The following is a 19277-nucleotide window of genomic DNA, read 5'->3' as shown; positions in this document are numbered from 1 at the left end:
TTTTGATATTTTTTCTTTTTCCCTGGAAAAATTACATAGTCCTAAGTAGCTAGAGAATATATCTTCACATCTTGTGGCCTCACTGGAAATAAAACAGATATAAGGAAAAGTGTTTTAAGAGCAGACTCTGGTTAAAGCTGGAAATACTTATAAATGTCACAGGAAATCAGGTTTTTTTTCAGAAAGGTTTTTTAGCCATAAAAGCTTTGATAAAAACAAATATACTTCTGAATTGACTCATCAAACCTTTAAGTAACAGAAAATAGCTAATAGAAAATTAGCTTTAAGGTCAAAATTGTTACAGTGACCACATAAAATAAAAACTAAATGTTCAGTCCAAAATTAGATCAAACTGCAAAGCTTTAAAGAGTTAATAAATTCTTGCCAATTACTTTTATAAAGTATTATTTTTTATTGCTACATTTTTACATCCTTCCTTATTCATTAGGAATAGATAACATATCAGTTTTCTCCAAAGTAAAACTAGTTTTCAAGGTATTTCTCCCACTTGAAAGGACTAAAATTCAGCTTACATGGGGCACTAAAATCATGGAAAATTACATTTGTCAGAACTACCAACAGTGGGTCATAATTATGTCTTGGCACCAGCTAACAGGTCACTGATGAAAGCCATACCACTAGGATAGGACAAATACTGAAGGGTTAGGAGATGTCCTTCAGATCTATTTATCTGTCTTAGGGCACAATCATACAATCATTGATAGGAGAAGCAGTCACAGAACAGAAATCAAAAGAGGCTCTTCACAGTGTTTTTTCACCCAGGATGATGTCTTTCAAGCTCTGGCAATTTGCAGAACTGTAAAAAAATATTACACTTGAACTACTGTCCCTATGCAGTGAATTTAATCCCACTGACAGCAGCCTTACTTTTCTTAATTATTTTTGTACATCCCCTTGAAACCTCCCACATGGCTGCAGACCACAACTTAAAAAACTGGCCAAGTAGATGTGCATGTCAAAAACCTCTTTGGTCTTCTGAAGGTGGCTGGTGTGCTGGTGTGGAGTCAGCCAACAGGGCATCTTGGTATTTACCCATTTACTTGGAGCTCATTCCAGTTTCTGTCCTGGGAATCAAGACCAGCAAGCAGGTGAACACATCAGTTTTCCTGTAGAGCTTTCAGGACATTTTTGCTTCTGGAAAACCACTCAAATCTGCCAGAAAGGTCCGTCTCACTGCTGCCAGAAGCCAGGCAAGGCTAAACCAGCTGGAGAAACTGAAATAAATCCCTTTAGTACATTCTCAGAAACAGCAGACTAACTTAACTTTTTTGACCCAAGGAGAAATCACAAGCGATTTTGGGGTTATTCAAAGTTTATCAAGTGTTGAAAGCATTCGCACATTTGCAAGGGCAGCAAATTCACAGCGCTGGCAGGAGCAGAGTCATCGCCAGCAGGAAGACTCACTCCAGAAAGCGTGACTGGATTTTCCTGGGTCCACAGCAGTTCGGCCAAGCTGGCACCTTATCACTTTCTTCCCTATCAGATCTCCAAGGAGGAATCGACTCAGAAAAATAAACCAATAATCACTCCTGTCAGTAACTGGGGAGGGAGGGTGTAGAGGCTGCTCTTCCCTTGCCAGAGGAGCCTCTCTCCCTCCACTGCTGCTCCCTCTCCTTTCTCCCTCTTTCTCTCCCTCTGTGGGTTGACGTTTCCATGGAAACGTGTTCTTTAGTGCCGCTGAAATTGCACTGCATTTAAAGCATTAACCCTTCCTTGGACTGAGGAAGGTCTCAGAACTACTAGGGTTCTTTTTTCTTTTTTTTTATGTTCACCCTCCCCTTTAAACTTCCTTGTGATTTTTTTCCTTGCAGCATAAGGAAAACCTCTTCCTTCCCAAGAAGGCATCCCAGCTAGCATTTGACAAGGGACACAGGATGCATCACCAGTGGAGAAATGTCTAAATTAAGATTTCTTTTTTTTTTCCTATGTGAAACCTTACACATTTCTCTCCACACTACATGCAAAGAGGGAAAATGCTGCAGTAGCAAATAAAGTGAAGAGTAAGATAGAAGGAGAAGCAAGAAAGCCACAAGCTGGCACATGAGGAAAACACAGCTTCACTTAATACCAGAGCCGAAACCCTTGTAGTCAAACACTGAGCAGTGGCTTCTTCATTACAAAGTGTCGTAGTCAGACCTCACCACTCTTCCACGAGCCTGCCTCCTCTTCCTCTTTACAATCTTTTCTGTAATTAGTCACCCTTGTCCTCATTTTTAGTTAGCACTCCAAACACTACTGAAACACTTACTGCAATTAGTACCCTCCTCACCATCAGCACCTTCCCTATGCCAATGCTTCTCCACCCAAACTGCTATCTCTGCCATCCTTCCCTTTGGCCCTTTGTTGGCAACAGTCACTTTCATCTCCCAACACAGCCATTGCTCTCACACTGCTGCCTTCACTGCAGCCAGCTCAACTGTGCAACCACTAGCACTTTCTCTGCTCTGAATGTGAAAACACCTGAGTGCTCCCTGGACTCCAGGTCCCAACTCAAAAATTACCTTGCCTTCAGCCCATCAGCCCTCAGCCACCGCTTATCCCTACGCCAGTCACAGCAATAACACCTTTGTGCTCTTCTTCCACTGACATCATCCCTTTTTCAAACGCTGGGAAAATATAAAAGGGAGATAAATACCAAGAATTTCCTTCCAGTCTTTCACATGGGTTCTTACACTCAGGCATGCCTCCTTTCTGCCCCAAAGTCCCATGACTTGACAGCTTGCAAACCTTTATCATTAATTCTACCTGTATAGCTACAGAGTCCATATTCCCTTGCATCATCTATTTTGGGTTTTCCAGCACGCACTGAATACTTCAAGACTATCTCACCATCCTCTCACTGTCCTCAACTCTTGCCCCAAAAGCCAGGGTGTGAATCTTTGAGCTGGGTGCATATGTAGCGCCGTGAGGATGGATCAGTGTGGGAGGAAGATGCTATTCTGAAATGAATGATAAATATGGATAATAAACTCAACCTAAGTCTTTTATGCCTGCCTCTAGTGGGTTCCCAATATGGGAGATAGAAATATCATGGGTACATTTTGAACATGGCTGGGAACACTTCCAAAGTCCTACTCAGAGTTCACACATTTACATCATTTATATCACATCCGACTTGTGCCTTGTATTATTAACTTTGTAGAGTGTTTTGTGATGTAGTTTGTAGTCCAGGCTCTGTTAAATCAAGTTGTAATCTTTTGGTAAAAGAGAGAGAGATACGGGGCTACACAAAGCATTGCTAGGTACAAGGAGGGTGACTGTGATTGCTGATATGGTCAGTGCACTCCTACGTTCTCCTACAGTGCTGTGGAAAACCTTTTGGGATCCATCCCCGAGGCCTGACAGGTGCAAAAAGAAGGAAAATATTTGCCTTCTGGTCAAAAATTCACCTCTTAGACCAGATTGGTAGTGACTGAATATTTTTTCCCTGCTGCTAAATGTTCAGGACCCTCTGTGAAACACAGAGATGGGATCCACCTGACAGGTGCCTCACTGAAACTACTCAGGCTTCTTCCTCAGCAGTGTTGCAAAAAGGCTGAAGACAAAAGTAGACAAACAACCCAGGGCATGGGACTGAAGAAATTATGTTCGTCTAGAACAGGGTAAAGGCATATCCACAAGAAAAAATGTAGAGCATTGCTGACAGATCAGGCTTTTTGTAAGCATTGCTGAGAGATCAGGCTTTTTGCTTTCTGTTGGGTAAACCACATTCGGTTGTAGTTGGAAATCCATCACCTTCCAGGGATTCATGCAAAAGAAAAGGAGCTACAATGACCTAGCACTGTGACTTTATGGTTCTGTAAATCAATACTTTTTCCAACAGTCTGAGAAGACTCGACATTATACTCCATCACCTACTCCACACGTCCAGTTTAGAGACTGTGACTATTACGGCATCTGAGGTCAGGCGAGCAGCAAGTGACTCAGATGCCTGGTACACACAGACAACAGGGAGAGGTAGCCACGATGCATAGATTAGGTGTCTGCAGCAGGCCACCCAAACATAGTCGACTATATAAAAAAGAAACAAAGTGTGCACCCTTGGTGTTTTCTGAATAAGAAAAGTGAGAGAGTCAACTTCAGCCCGTGCTGCTGCATCTTCAGTGAAGTTAATGTGCCATTTTACTCTGGAGTTGCATTTGATCTTGAATTACTTCTCTGCTTCTCCTCTGAGAAAAGGTCACTTTAAAGAAGCCTCAGGCATGATGCTAACATTGCGTCCAATAAAAAACTGTCGGGAAGTCTGAAATAAATACAAGGTCCAAATTTGAGATCTTTTATCCGAATCCTTATACTTCTCCCTCCTGAACAGTGAGAGTGGGAAATCTCACAAGAATATTTCTTTACTCTGGGGGCTTACAGGACTCCTTGGTCCTAGAAATACTATGAACAAGGCTTTCCAGCAAGCATCTGAGTATCCCAGGACACAGTGTCCACAGCAGGAAGCCTGAACACAGCAGAGGTAGAAACAAGAAAGCATGCTGGGAGTCAGACCAGAACATTTCCATGGAGAGTGCATCAGAGGGTCAATCTCCACGTCTATTACCATACCCCAGCTCCCTTCAGTTCAACCAGTTGTCAGAGTATGCCAGTGCTTTTCAGAGATATCTAGGCAAGTTCATTTAATTTGAGCAGAAATTTAACCGTTTTCATCTTTAATGGGTGCTAAAGCTAATAAACTAAAACATAATCCACAAACCTCACACAAAAGTCCTGATAGATTGTAGACATACCCTGAAAGCTTGGGAACTAGCAAAAGCACCATGTGGAATAATGTGGGCTCTAGTTCTGGTCTCATTCCATACCTTTGGCTGCATCATTCCCACAGCTCTTGCTGTGCGCATATTGTGGCAGTGTATGAGTTGTCTGCACCCTTTTCTGTTGGCAGCAGTCACCATGATCACTTTCAGAAATCTCTCACTCCTTTTCCTCCAACATGTCTTGGGTGCTTATACGTCATTGATTCAAACTCCAGATGCCAAACGACATGGTCCCTTCAAAAAACCAAACTCCTATGTCACATAAGCACTTCTCAAAGCCACAGTCCTGGTGGGATGGCCATTAGCTGGAGTTGCCCTCCACAGCTTCACACCACCCTCGCTGCAGGAGGACCCGCAGGTCCACGACAAAGACATCCCTCTTGCCCAGGAACAAGGTTTTGAAGAGGCAGATGGAGCCTCCCCTACCCACACATTAAACTGAAAACCAAACTTTTAACATGAAAAAGAAACCAAACCAAAAACCCAAACCCCAACGAGTGTGGGGGATCTGAGATTCTTTGTGGATTATGACTTTTCCATGGCAACAGGCTTGAGAAACAGGAGGGCTGAGGAGGGGGGCGAGGAGAGGGAGAGGGAGGGAATGGGAGGCAGAGCACTGAGGAGGGAGCAAGCAGCACTGCTACATTGCCATGGAAACCTTCCTGCATCGGCAGCCAACTGCCAGAGTCAGTCAGGATCCTAGAAATGAACTTGGACTGGGGCTTGCGAGGGGCTGGGGGAGTCACCTGGCCAGCCCCAAGGCTACCCCAGCCCCAAGAACCCCAGTCCTGCTCCTTTCCCCCTTCCCCAACAGCCTTGACACTCCTGTTGCCCTCACCTCCAACAGACAGAGCCAAATTTGGCCCAGTTGAAGAGTGGGAGGAAATACAGATCAGCAAACGAAACAACCAGAGCGGGTGGGAAGGAGCAAGGCAAAGAAGGATAATTTTTCTGATAGCCGTTGGTTTTCTTTCCACCTTTCTGGATCGATTTGGACCACACAATGTATTTGTTTTCACACCCCAGATGGCTGTAGAAAAGGATGTCACTCCTAATCACTGAAATCGAGATGGAAATGTTACTTCCCTGCAAACTTAGCTACTGAGGAAGAAGGGCTGTGACTGACTAAAAGTTGTTGGGTTCACATTTGTACAAGGCCAGGTCCCTTTCAACTCTGTTTGTCCCACTCAGAACAACATATGTCCCAGCCTATCTCTAAGACAGGACAGATGCCACAATGTTGCAGCCCAATGAAAAATTAGAGGAGATTCCGGTAATGGAAATGAAGCACACAGTGAATAAGTTAATACTGCCTTCTAACCCTTTTCTGCAACACTTGGAGGGAAGGCAGCTAGGTGGAATGAACGATCAGCCATTCACACCTCTTTCCACACTGTATTTTATCAAAAGCCTTTTGCTGACCTAAGAAATGGTCAAAAACAGAGTTTGGAGAAAGAAATTAAAAAGGGCTGGCAAATTCTCTGTACCCTTGCTAGTATTTATAGTTGTACCCCTAGCATGGTAAGGGATGGATGAGTCGTTTTAGGCTGCAGACGGCTGCAGACGGCAGGAAGGAATTGACTCCTACTCCAACCACACAACTGGCTAAGCAAATTGTGGAGGAAGATTCCCTTCTCCTGAAGCATCTGTTGTCACTCATCTGATTGCACAATGAATCAGTAGTATGAGGACAGGCTGCTGTGAGGGTGGGGGAAGAGGGAGAGAGATTGCAAATCAGGCAGTTACAAAGAAAGGAGATGTCAGTTTTCACTCCATCACAGAAAAGAACACGGACCAAACAGAAAGGGCCTGGTTTGTATACTTTAAAGTTATATGTCTAGATTACTACTGATAGTACAGCACCAATGAAGTAGTTTAATTTTTAATGCAACAGTAGCTTGTTTTCCCAACATATATTTCAGAGCTAGGGATCCCAAAGTGCTCTGATCATTCATCTCTCTAAATCATCTGCACGGATGAAATAAAGCAGCCAGCCTGCAGACAATACTACAGCAGACTAAAATCCCTGCCATTGTGTTCCGAGCCCAGTTGCAGCTCTGCTGGACACTAAGTGATTTGTCTGCACTGCTCTGCTTATTACTGGGACTGGAGGCCAAACCCAGGCCTCCAAACTACTTCTGAAATTATCTAGTCATGTTACATGGGAATAAAGGGAATGAGCATGGACAGTAGCAGAATTTTTCCTAACTTTCCTGATGAGGGCAGAGCAGTTGACTGACTCTTCTGAGCTCTATAACTTCCACAACTTGTATTCCTGTCTGACAGAAAGCTACCACAATAATGCCTTCATAAACTCAGCATCAGGGTGAAAATTGCCACTAATGGCCTGGACGCTTACCTCAACTGTTAGGGGGATCTAAAACCAGTCTGCATCTTGGAGGAAGAAAAAGGAAATTATAATAGTGACCTGTTATGGACTTAGGCAGTAAACTGGTCAATGCAGAATAGAGTCAGCACGGGATTAGTTTTTTCACATGGACTTTGATTAGGAAGCAACCAATAAATCAAGGCCAACTCAGTGCTGATTTCCAGATCTGACAAGATCTGACAAGAAGCGCAACATGACCTGGCAACGAGCGTTTCCAGCACAGAAACATACTGAGAAATTCCTGGCAAGTCTGTTCAGTTGGGACCAATTTCAAACAGGTGATCTCACAAGCAGTGTTTCTATTCAGGCAGGGTCCCTTTAAAATCTTGAAGTAAGGTGTTGGAGTCATTCTGTAGGCCAATATGAGGAGTGACATTGGGCAAAGGTAGTAGGCCCAGGTGAGTTCAAGTCTGGGTCATAGCTAGCTGTGAGTTGTGGTCTGATTTGGAACCTGGCCAAGGAACAATGCCCCATGAGCAGAAGAAAACAAGGAGGGCTTCCACTCTGCTCTAATTCTGACTCAGTGGATGAGAAAACACCGTTATTCCTACCCAAAGAACAGAAGTTCCCTTCTCCAGCAAAGCTGAGTCTTCGTCTTTATCAAAGGTGATGAAGACAGGACAGTGCTCAGCCCGGAGCCCTTCACTGTGCATACAACAACTAACAGTGCACTAATAAAAGGAACCAGTACCAACTATTTTCTTTCTGACTTCACTATCACAACTACTCTTCAGGAGTGTTCTGCAATATAGGATGTACAAGTCAAAAGGGGACAGAATTATTTTTTGTGGCCTGAAGTCTGATTCCAGGGACCTTCAACTTCTGAGCTCAGCAGGGGTTCCCACCCAGCCCACTCCCAGCTATTTACTGGTCAGAGACAGTACCAAACAGGAGCCTGCCCCTGGACTCACCTTCTTTGCGCCTGGCACTGAACTTTTTTTATCCCTGTATCCCCTGCACCTGCGTCTGCCTTCACAGAAATGAATAGGCTATTAAATATGGACTTGTATCACTTACAAGAGCTTTGCTGGCCCATCTGTGAAATCACTCTCTGCCTCTCGAAGGCGTGCGCAAGAGATGTTCTCTTCCTCCCCCCTTCATCCTCCACTGACAGATCGGGTCTGTCAGCTTGTCAGCTCTCATTGGGCACTGTTTGACATCAGTCCGCACTGGGGCAGTGAAAATCTGTTTGCAGTCAGCTCTTCCAATAGCTCCTGTGAAAGAGGGGAGGCTGACCCACTCCAAAACATGTTGCCTCAGCTGGCTACGAAACAGCCACAGATGATAGTGGTGATAGAAAACAGCTTGAGACAGGGTGGCAAAGCTATAGGTTTCTTTTGGGTCTGTTGGGCAGGTCAAGGTGAAAGCTGAGAGCTGGGATAAGGACCTCATAGCTCCTGGATCCCATGCACAAACACTGCCACCAAGACCAGTAGTTAGTGACTGAAAAAGAGGAAGTTTACACAGCGGAGGTTGTGCAGGGACGCAGCTCAGTGGAGTGGGCCCTGGAATAATGTTCTGAGCATCCCTGGCCTCTCAACTTGCAAATGTCATCTGTCAATCCCAGACTCAGTCCTTCTGGAGCTGTTCTGACAGAGGTAGCTGAGAAGGGACATCAGAGGCTAGCTAGGCTTGCAGGGCCTCCAGAGGGTCAATTGCCATGGTACATCAAGTAGACAGTCATTCAAAAAAGTGTTTCTTGACCCTGCTTTCTTAATGTCTAAAAAAATTAAACTGTTTGATATCCCTGAAAACCCTCTAAGAGTCTTTATAGAAAGCCAGAATCAAGGCTCTTGTGCCTATCACAGTGTCTTGGAATGAAAACATTAAATGATTAGAAACACTGAAATTGCCATCATGTCCCCCTTCTCTTTGATTCACCTTATTTTGACATGGAAAAAACCATGTGAGAATAGCTGAGTTTCTAGGATGAAGCAGAGGTGCTATGATGGGCAGTTCAGAGACTAAAAAGATCAAGTGCAGCCTACAGAGATTTGTAAAGGGAACCATTTTGACAGGAAAAGAGGGAACTGTACTGAAAAATTTGTGTATGGGTCCAGTTTCAGCCTTGCAGTTCCACTTCCATCTGCAAGCCCTCATTTAGCTCTCCGAAATTGTAAAGGCTTTGACCCCACTTGACATTGCAGCTCTATTGGCCAAACACTTCTACAGGTGAGCTCTTCAAATTGCAATTTTGGGCTCTCCTGCAAAGTAAGATTTGCTTAGGCCATAAATGAAGAAACACTTGATTGGATTTCTGTGCCTAGACAACAATATTCCAGATACTGTCCAGTCCCACCATGGCATGCACTGTGAGACACGCAAATAAAAACACACCTGAGGATGAAAATATCACTACAGCAAACAAGATTTTAAGAGTCAGAGAGAAATTCAGGTTAGAAGGGACCTCTGTAGGTGACCTGGTACAGCCCTCCACTCAAAAGAGGGCCAGCTTATGTAATTTTTTCCCCATCCATTTTCCAATGAAAGATCCAAACACCAAACTATGATCACTACCTTACTTGTCACCTATTGTTTCATGTCACAGTCACTCATTCTTACACACCCAAATGACACATACACACAGAGGTTTTTAGCTCCACCTTTAAAAAAGAAGCAATAGGTCTTTTCAGTTACTCTAACAAATAGCATAATAAAAAACAACTGAACAAAAACACTAAGTCATCCTGCAGTTAGATAGGATGGGTAAAGAGTAGGAAGAAGGCTCGACCAAGAGAGGAAAGAGTGAAGGACAAAAAATGTGAATGTAGAATGGTTGAATGGAGAAGTGTGATGTTGTGGCATGGGAAAATTTTGGATCTGAGACAGCAGTATTTAGAAATATTAAAAACTTCAAAAACAAGGATTAGTTTTTCTGAGTTTCCTAGCCCAGCATTTCAGAGCCAATGTGTATGGACATCTGAGCTAAGAAGCCTTGCTTTAGATACTGCAGGGAACTTCCTTGCTTTTGGAGTCTCCATCCCACTGAGCCTCAATGGGTGCCAGCAGCCTGTTGGGGCCCCTGACCACAGTATCTGCCCTCCCACTACTTCAGTCAAGAGCTAGCCCTAGGCATAGGCAGAGGGACCCATGGCATAAGCAGCTCAGGTGCACAGCTGGAAGAGTGAAAGAAATCTGATGAAGATGTTGGAGAAGGAGCTGCAGTTCTTTCCTCGCACCAGGACATGTGGTAGAAAACAGAGGGATGAAAGGCTTGGAGTGAACGGTAATCATATGGCCAGACTGAGTTGCTTAAAGATCAGCCCTTCTCCACCTCAGAGCCCTGCCCTGTGCATCAGTTTCTTCATTAGCCATGACAATGGTGACAGAAGATTCCCAATCTGGAACAGAGTTATGAGAGCATCTGCAATTCCCTCCTATCACTGCCCAAATGAACCTCCTTCCTCTGCAGAATTGATGCATGAGCCTTTATAGTTCCTATCAATCCCTGTGTAATAGTTGGGGCTAGTCCTATTCAGAAAGCTGGCTAATCCATTCAGGTTTCTTTTTAAGCCATAATATTCCCTTAAAGCAGCTATTTCCATACTTTTATTTAGACACTATTTTATGTCCTCTCCTTTTAGCCTTTTGCCTTTCACACATTTTATCTAAGTAAATACTGTTTGTTCTTGGAATATTGAACAAAGTGTGGGAGGGTCAAGCACGGAAGTCTCAAGAAATTAGTACTGAGATGGAAAAAATATCAACAAACTCAAATATAAAGGTGAAGGCAGCTGAAGGACTCGGAAATACATGTGAAAGAAACAACATCTTGAGAGCACCGTGCAAAAGGCATCATTGTGGAGTAGAAGGGACAAAGGTGAGAGAAAGGATGCATCTCTTGGTGCATGCTCTGGTTAATGCCACTTGATAGGGAGACATTTTCCCACTGCACTTGTGGCAGTCCTGGGCTAAACTTGACAGGGGTGTATCCTTGCCAATTCCCTTTAATAACAGGGTTCTCTTACACATGATTTTTTGTGTGGTTCTTCTAGATTTGTCAGTATGACAGCTGACTATCTGAAGGAATTTATTATAAACCACAAACCAGGAATATTTGCTTTTTACTCCTATCTCCGAGTCATTGATGATGATGTGGAATAAAATGAGTGGAGGTGGGGTGGGAGAGGGCTATGAACCCCCATGCACGATGCAGGCTACCCCACCTAGGCTGGCTCTTCAGAGGTGTGCAGCATGCCTGAAGAACCAGTTTGATATTTCAGATGAGAGCTTTAGGCAACAGTAAGCCCTGCAGCAAAGGGCTTGGCACTCACTTAAGACTAAAAACAGAGCACTTCTTATTAAGGAGGCTGATGTAAAGCCCAGAGCAGGGGGGGCAGGGCGGATGATGCATGAAGGGAGGACATGTGATATTCATTCAGTAAAAGAAAACCAACAGCTAAAGAGTGTGCAAGGTTAATATCAGTGGGTTTTCCTACCCTAGAACCTCTTGGTGCATGAAAGGCAAATTGGGTGGGGTGTTTTCTTCACACACACACACAGCAGAGACATGCACCACACGCCCCATCAGCCTTCCACAGTTTCAAAGTAGAGCAGATATCCAAACCATAGATTAAAGAGAAGAGCTCTGCAGTAAGAAGTGCTTAACTCAGAACAGGACTGGTCCTAGCCCAGAAATCATCACTCCCTCCAGCTCCAGGGCTGAGGGCAACTTTCCTGATGCCAGCCATCTCCAGCCCCTGAGCAAGCATGCAGCCACTCACTGCAAACTGAAGAGGAGCCATAGTCCCCATGAGAAGCACATGCAGGGTGGGAACACCCACATCTTCCCCATATCTGTCTCTCTTCACTACTCCCCCTCTAAGCTTCCAGCTTTCCCACTCTCAGTGCTAGAAGGTCTCCCACTACAACCTCCGTGGTTCAAGAGACACAGCTTTTGGCTCCCATGGTCGAGCACAGCAGCCTCACCCATAGCAAGGGCCAAAAGGAGAATCCTCTCCAGGTCAGGACAGCTGCTAATCCCTAGACTCCACCCTATGTAGCTCTGGGTCTGGTCACCACCAGTCCTTTGGTTCCAGCATGCATGCTCATAGACATCCCCACTGCTTTCAGACTGGTTTATACCCTGGTTTCTAGGTGCTTCTCATCATAAATTGGCTAGCCCTGCCTTCCCCTCTCCCCAGGGCACAGTGCAGCCTCTTTGCACGGTGGTACATGGCCCAGAAACCAGAATCAGTGCTAACTATATCTGAAAGGGAGAACCAATGGGGCAAACAAGAAAGTTCGTTTTAGCTTCAAGTGACAGCCAGGGAGACCTAACGAAGACAAAGCAGAAAGGGTGGCAAAGTAAGACAGATGGACAGACTAGAAAGATGGCACAAAATTTATGTTTTCTATTACCCAGATGTAAAAAGATTTGTCGCCTTGCTGCAATTTACAATAGCTACAAACTGGTCTGCAAAGCCCCAGAGTGAACTATTGTATCCCAGAGAGATGAAAAGGTAGATTCAAGGCTGACTGTTGCTCACTGGGAGTCCTTTTAGATTCCAAGTCCCATCAAAATACTGGTCTCAGCATTTTCTTCATACCATGACCAGAAGGACAGAAGAAGTCTGCTCCACTGACCACCTTCCTCCCCCCACCTGCTTCAGCCACGTGCATAACAAACTAATAATTCAGTCATGCATGTTCACCACAATCTCACTGCAGCCCACAAGCTCACCCACTTGCTGCCAGAATAGGCACCCCCCACCATTGCCAGAGTCAGTCAGGCATGTTTCTTCTCCCACTCATGCAGTCCCACTCAGCTCCATCCACACCACAACTCTGTCTGCCTTTAACAATTACCTCCAGCTCTGGGAAGAAGCATTGCAGATATCCATCCCAGCCTTCTCTCTAAGTGCTTATTTGTTGCATCACAGAACATGCCCTGAGCTGGAATGAAATTTCGCCCTTTGCATATCCTTACTTATTTATACTTGCTGCCCATGCTGGTTGCCTAAGGGATGGGAAGGAGGTAGGAGGGTATTAACAAGCTCTTTAATGTGATAGCTCTTAGAAATAGAGTAACTACTGCTATCTGCATCACTATCTTTCGCTTGAGTGAAAATCAGGCTATGGACCCACTCAGGACTCCAGTGCTGGCTGTTTTTCTATGCCCACATGGTACTGTATGGCACACTAGGAATTTGAGCTCAGCTGCTGGCCCATCATTTCTAAAAGTTAGTGCTCACACACTAGGCTCAAATTTTACAAGGTCTGAGTTGGAAAGTGTTTTCAGACACTCTTCAGAGCTCAAGAGAAGGCGATTGCTCTTGTGGAGACAGAGCCTTTTACAATTCATGTCCATTCTTCTACATCATTATTCACAGTCCTTTGGATGCATATATCCTCTGCTCTCTTCATTGCTTTCCTCCAGTAAGTCCATCAAAATCTCCCTTTTCCCTCCAAAAAGCTCAGTAGTTAAACCCAGTAGTTAAAGCAGAGGGACCTCAAGTTCTAAATGCCTGACTGTTCAGATAAGGATGTCAACCAAAGTCTCCCTGGGAAGGTGCCCTAAATTTGAGGATGTCATATATACTGATATAGAAAAGAATCTCTAAATCCCTTTTCCAGAAGTAATTTTATATAATAGAAAAATACTCTGCATGGGCAGAGCACTGGGACCCCCGACTGCACACACCCACAGCTAATAATCTGGGTCTGCCAGGGGTAGTCCAGAACGTGTCCTGACAACCTGAACCCACTGGTGTTTTACATGGGCACAAGCATGAAGTCAGAGGAAGAATGTTTTTACCAAATTGGAGAAGACATGAAGAGGAATTTAAGGGAAATGAAGGCTATCACGGGAGCCAGTTGCTGGGAGGATGACTTGCTGGCATGGGACAGGCAGTCACTGGAGCATTTGCAATGCAAGCCCTCAACTACAGCTGTCCCCGTGCAACAGCCTTTCCTCTTCAGTGGGTGGCTCAGGGCTCTGTACAGGGCATTACAGTGCCTCTGCACCACAGGATAGCCAGAGCAGTAGCACCCTGCTGCCAGCACCAGGTGGGTCCCTGGAGATGGTGGCTGGCCCTGAGCCTGCACAGCATCTCTGAAGTACCCCAGAAGATAAGGGGCTAATGTGTATGTCTGAAACACAAAAAGCCAGATGGCTGTGTAACCAACCAAGGATTGCTGGTAATAACAGACAAGAATTGTTGGTAATAATCAAGCATTGTTGGTAATAACATGCTGTGGGAAAGAACAAGATGTGGCTGGAGAAGGGGGCCATGCATAAGAAGGGCAGCACTTTTCCAAGATGAACATCCTTGTTGTATGTTCCTGGAGATAAGCACAACATAGTCCCATGCAAGCACAGAAATGTGGTTGAGAAGTGGTCATTGACTGTAGGAGGTATCAAGACCACCCAAGACCCCTGAAGCCTCTGACCCATTTCCAGAAAGGTCTGAAAGAACAGACTGTGCATGATAACTAATTTGCATAGAAAGCAAGAAATGTTTCTTCAGGGTGGGGAAATCTATCTAGGAAAAGGTACCCCTCCCCACCCAAGCCCAGGTGGTTCCCCCAGGACCCTGGACATCCCATCAGCTGGATCGACACACTGGAACCAGGACTGACATGCCAGACCACTGCTGGAACCAGAACTGGTGATCTCTTCTTTTTCCCCTTTTTTCTTTCTTTTTCACTCCCCCCCTTAATTCATCTCTTCCTTTCTCTCTTCCCCTTCACCCTACCCCTTTATCCAAAACCCATTGCCATTTGATTATATAGTAGGTCAGAGACTAACATACCAATTTCCATGCCAAGTGTGTAATTTACTAATAAAAATTTGCGAGTTTTTATGGACCCTCTGACTTTTGTCGTTCCTTTCAACCACAAACATTTATGAGTCTTGGGTGCTTCCTTCCCCTTAAGGGTGGGATGTCATAGTCCTGAAGGAATGACACAAGGTGGCTTTGCCGTGGACATGTCAATAAAACAGGATGGTTTTCCAGCCATGCTCTCCTGTGCCTGGGCAACCTTGGGAGAAAGATGGGTGCAGGCAAGGCCCACACCAGAAGGCAGAGCAGAGGAGCCCCCATGCTCTTCTTCTCTGGGCCAGGCAGAGACTTCGCCCTTGGCCTCTCTCACGCCTCTGGCACTCCAGTTCCTCACTGGCTGGGGCCCAGCAACACAGATGAGCCCCTTACTCACAGTGCCACCAGGCTAAACACTCACCAGGGAGCTGGGGGTATTTAGCCCAGAGAAAAAGAGGCACAGGGAGGGCCTTGGCACTCTCTACAACTTCTACCTGGAAGGAGGTTGTAGACAGGTGTCAGTCTCTTCTCCCAGGTAACAAGAGATAGAACAAGAGAAAATGGCCTCAAGTTGAACCAAGGAACGGGCTGCTCAGAGAGGTGGTGGCGTCACCATCCCCAGAGGTAGATGTGGCACTTGGGGTCACGGTTTAATGGTGGACCTGACAGTGTTGGGTTAATGGTTGGACTTGATGATCTTAGAGGTCTTTTCCAATCTTTATGATTCTATGATTCCATGGTTCTTTGTAGCCTGAGTCTGTGGTATCCAAGCAGAGCGCCATCACACAGGGTATAGTGCCAGCCTCAGCCTGGCTAAGGATAGATGTAATTGTACTGGTAATGAAATACATGTGTCACCCCTACAGCAGTTGCTCCTTCAGGTCACAGAATTACCAAGTAGGATTTCTTCCCTAATACAAGCATTTTGTGTGCATAAATAATACTAGTCAGTGGGACCAAATCAATTTTTTCTCACCCAAGCTCTCCCATCACTTTCCTCTGGTATGTGCCCCAGGCTGCTTGGGAATGTGAGCTCCAACTTTTTTCCCCTGAACTTTTCCATGACTGAGGAACCAGAATGATACCTTTCACTTTCACAGCTAGATCACTGAGTTCCCTTCTCCACTGCCAAAGCCACAGAGACAGATTTTATCTCAGCTATGCAGGTAAAGTCCTGTGACTCCACTTGATTTTCCTCTGCTGCCCAGTTCTTCTGCAATCTTTGACACTCTGGTATTACAGATTTATACCACGATAATTAAGGGTAGAGCCTTGTATTGGGTCTGGTTGAGATGGAGTTCATTTTCCCATAGCAGCCCTCACTGCGCTGTGCTTTGCGTTGGTAGCTAGAAAGGTGTTGATAACACACCAGTGTTTTGGCTACTGCTGAGCAGTGTGGACACAGCATCAGTGCTGTCTCTCCAACACTCCCACCATGGGGGCTCGGGATAGGCAAGATCCTGAGAGGGGACTCAACTAGTTCAGCTGATCCAAATTAACCAAAGGCATATTCCATACCCATATGATGTCAGCTCAAATATAAAAGCTAAGGAAAGTAGGAGGAAGGTGGGGCATTCATTATTTACAACGTTTGCCTTCTAGAGCAACCGCTACATGTGCTGATGCCTTGCTTCCCAGGAAGTGGCTGAACATCTTGCTGATGGGAAGAAGAGAACAGACTTATTTTTTTTCTCTTTGCTTGTGCACACACAGACTTTTGCTTTTGCTTTAGTAAACGACCTTATCTCAACTTACATGTACTTTCCATCCTATTTTCTCTCCCCTGTCCAGCTGGGAAGGGGAGCAGTTGAGTGGCTTGGCGGGCGCCTGGCATCTAGCCAAGGTCAAACCACCACAAGACTGAATCTGTCTACACTAAGACAGAGTTGTTGTAAAGGTGTACAAGGAATTGTACATCACCAGGCAAATAGATTCTGTGTCCCTAAAAGATCCCACCTGAGACAGAAACTGTGCTTCCAATTCCTATGATTGCTATAGTTAAATGTTCATACCACTCCAGTACACACATCTTAATTAATCCACTGATTGTTCCCATACTCTCCCAGATTAGGATACCCTCTCCTACAAAACATTAGTTTATTAACCCCAGTCACTCCTTCTAATGCAGTCTCAGAACAGAACATTTCCTATCCCCTAAATGCCAAGGTATTCATGAGGTTCTGATTTAACAACAGGCATAGCAAAATTTCTCAGAAGTATTTGAGTGGAGGAATAACGCACAAGCTCTTTCAGAGGCATCATTAAAACCAGACAAACCTTTCAATCCATTTAGGGAAGTGCCTGGAGGTTGTCTTTTCGGAAGGGAAACAGAAGTAAATACAGCACACTGAAATTGAATACACAGAGTGCCACAGGCACCAGCCCTCTTGCACATCATTTTAGATGCTGGTGTTTTTTCCTGTTTCCTCTTTTTCTTCAATCTATACTCAGTACATTTCAGGCTCAAGTAAGGAGGCATCATAATAGCCCTGGAGATTTTTATTTATCCCTGAGAAAGGTATAAAATGGGCAGCAGTCAAGGAAGTTCCCTCCGCTGTCTACTGAATGTCAGCCAGGAAGGATCACTTACGTGCCAGGAGAAGGCAGTTCATAATTCAGCCCGCTCAAGTCCCTGCCCCTTCTGCTGCTGACAATTCACAAGAACTATCTGAGAATGGCCTCAGGAGAGGGATAATATCAGCTCTGAAGCAGACTGAGATACCCTGTTCACCTCACAAGTCCTATCCCATTGCTATTAGTGGGCATGATAGGACTAGAGAAAATAGCCTCAAATTGTGCCAGGGGAGGTTTAGACTGGATATTAGGAAAAATTTCGTCACTGAAAGGGTTATTAAGCCTTGGAACAGGCTGCCTGGGAAAATAGTGGAGTCACCCTCTCTGGAGGTGTTTAAAAGATGTGTAGATGTGGCACTTACGGACATGGTTTCGTGGTGGACTTGGCAGTGCTGGGTTAATGGTTGGACTCAATGATCTCAGAGGTATTTTCCAACCTATGTGATTCTATGAATGTTTAATTAACACTAGTGGTGATGTTCAAGACTGCACCACCTATTCTGAAATCCCTCCTGAGAGCATAGAATGCCTGTACTGGAGTCCAAAGAGGTAGGTTTTTCACTGTTTTTTTCTCCAAGAAGAGGCCAAGGGAGGATGCATCAAGTGCCAGAAGATGCTTGGCCAAATCTTTGCCACATCTCCCTTGGCATCCTGACCCCAAACTTGTCCCTTCTTCCAGTCTGCCACACTTTGTAGCACATAGCCAGAGCTCTCATCTGGAGCCTGTAATCTCAGCGTGCCACTGGGCTCCTAGAAACTTTGTGCAAAAATTTGAGAAAAAACAGTATTTGGCACTGCTTTCTTCTCACTAAGGCTTCCCATGTTTAGGAATGATTCATAAGCTCCATGAGTTAATGTGTTTTGGTGAAGGCAAAATACATCCCGGTAGCTGAACACCCATGGCTGAAGCAAGGAGGAAGGGAGAGAAGGAGGAAAGAGAGAAGGATGGCCTGTGGAGGATTGGATTTTTTTTCCACGCTTTCACTTGTTTGGCTAACTGTTTGGCTGGTTCGTTTTAGTTCCATGCTGGGGACTGGCACTGATTTTCTTTCATTGTGTGACATGTGTTTTCAAATGAGCATTAAAGGTGCTGAAAGCCTGTGGTAGGCACTTTTTTTTTTTTTTTTAAGAAACCTTGTTTTTAATTCAAACTGAAATAAAACAAATAGTTTCTCTGCTTGCTGACTGAGACCCTACAAGAACATGCTCAGCCAGTGAGCAAATCTTCCTTGACCTCCTAATAATGTTCCAAGAAGTTAACAGACAGAGGTGAGGTCTTCATTGCTGGAGCTGATACTACCATTTCTTCAGGCTGTCTTCTTCTTCTTCCTACTGTAAAGCCTTCCTTACAGATTCCTCTAGCTATGCCAAATTTTGTCTTTCAGAGTGACATTTTCTATATCAGATGCTTATTCCAGGTCTGATATTTGACGAAAATGGAAGTAAAAATGGTCTGGTTTTTTTCCAAACACAGGTTACAGGAAGAAAGTTATTTTACCAACATTAAGAAAAAAATAGTTACCTTTATAAAAAACATCAGCAAGTTCCCTGATTTTAAGGGACACAAATTTTGATGAGAGAGGAAAGAAAAGGTTCATTTCATGCTGATTTTTCTCATACTTGTGAAGACCTAGACAGGTCATAAGCCTTTGGAAAAACTGCAATTTACAGTTGTTCGAGAAAAATTATTAAAGCTTTCAAAAAAAACCCACCAAACCCCTATCTTTCTAAAATCCTCTCCTCACTGGGCCTTCTGTAGTCTAAGGGCTACAC

At 44.7% G+C, this 19277-nt stretch overlaps 1 protein-coding gene and 1 long non-coding RNA gene across 3 annotated transcripts in view; one reads left to right on the top strand and one right to left on the bottom strand.

Annotated features, from left to right (window-relative positions):
* Positions 1–19277, bottom strand: part of GRIN2B (glutamate ionotropic receptor NMDA type subunit 2B) — a 232607-nt gene that overhangs the window by 106935 nt on the left and 106395 nt on the right. The window lies entirely within an intron of this gene.
* On the top strand, positions 15053–16684 carry LOC135414442 (uncharacterized). Its single transcript, XR_010430692.1, has 3 exons — positions 15053–15554; positions 16031–16096; positions 16533–16684. It is a non-coding gene; the product is annotated as an uncharacterized LOC135414442 (long non-coding RNA).

The sequence above is a fragment of the Pseudopipra pipra genome, chromosome 5 (assembly GCF_036250125.1).
Source record: "Pseudopipra pipra isolate bDixPip1 chromosome 5, bDixPip1.hap1, whole genome shotgun sequence".
In the NCBI taxonomy this organism is placed as follows: domain Eukaryota; kingdom Metazoa; phylum Chordata; class Aves; order Passeriformes; family Pipridae; genus Pseudopipra; species Pseudopipra pipra.
This window is presented reverse-complemented; position numbering and strand designations above follow the sequence as displayed.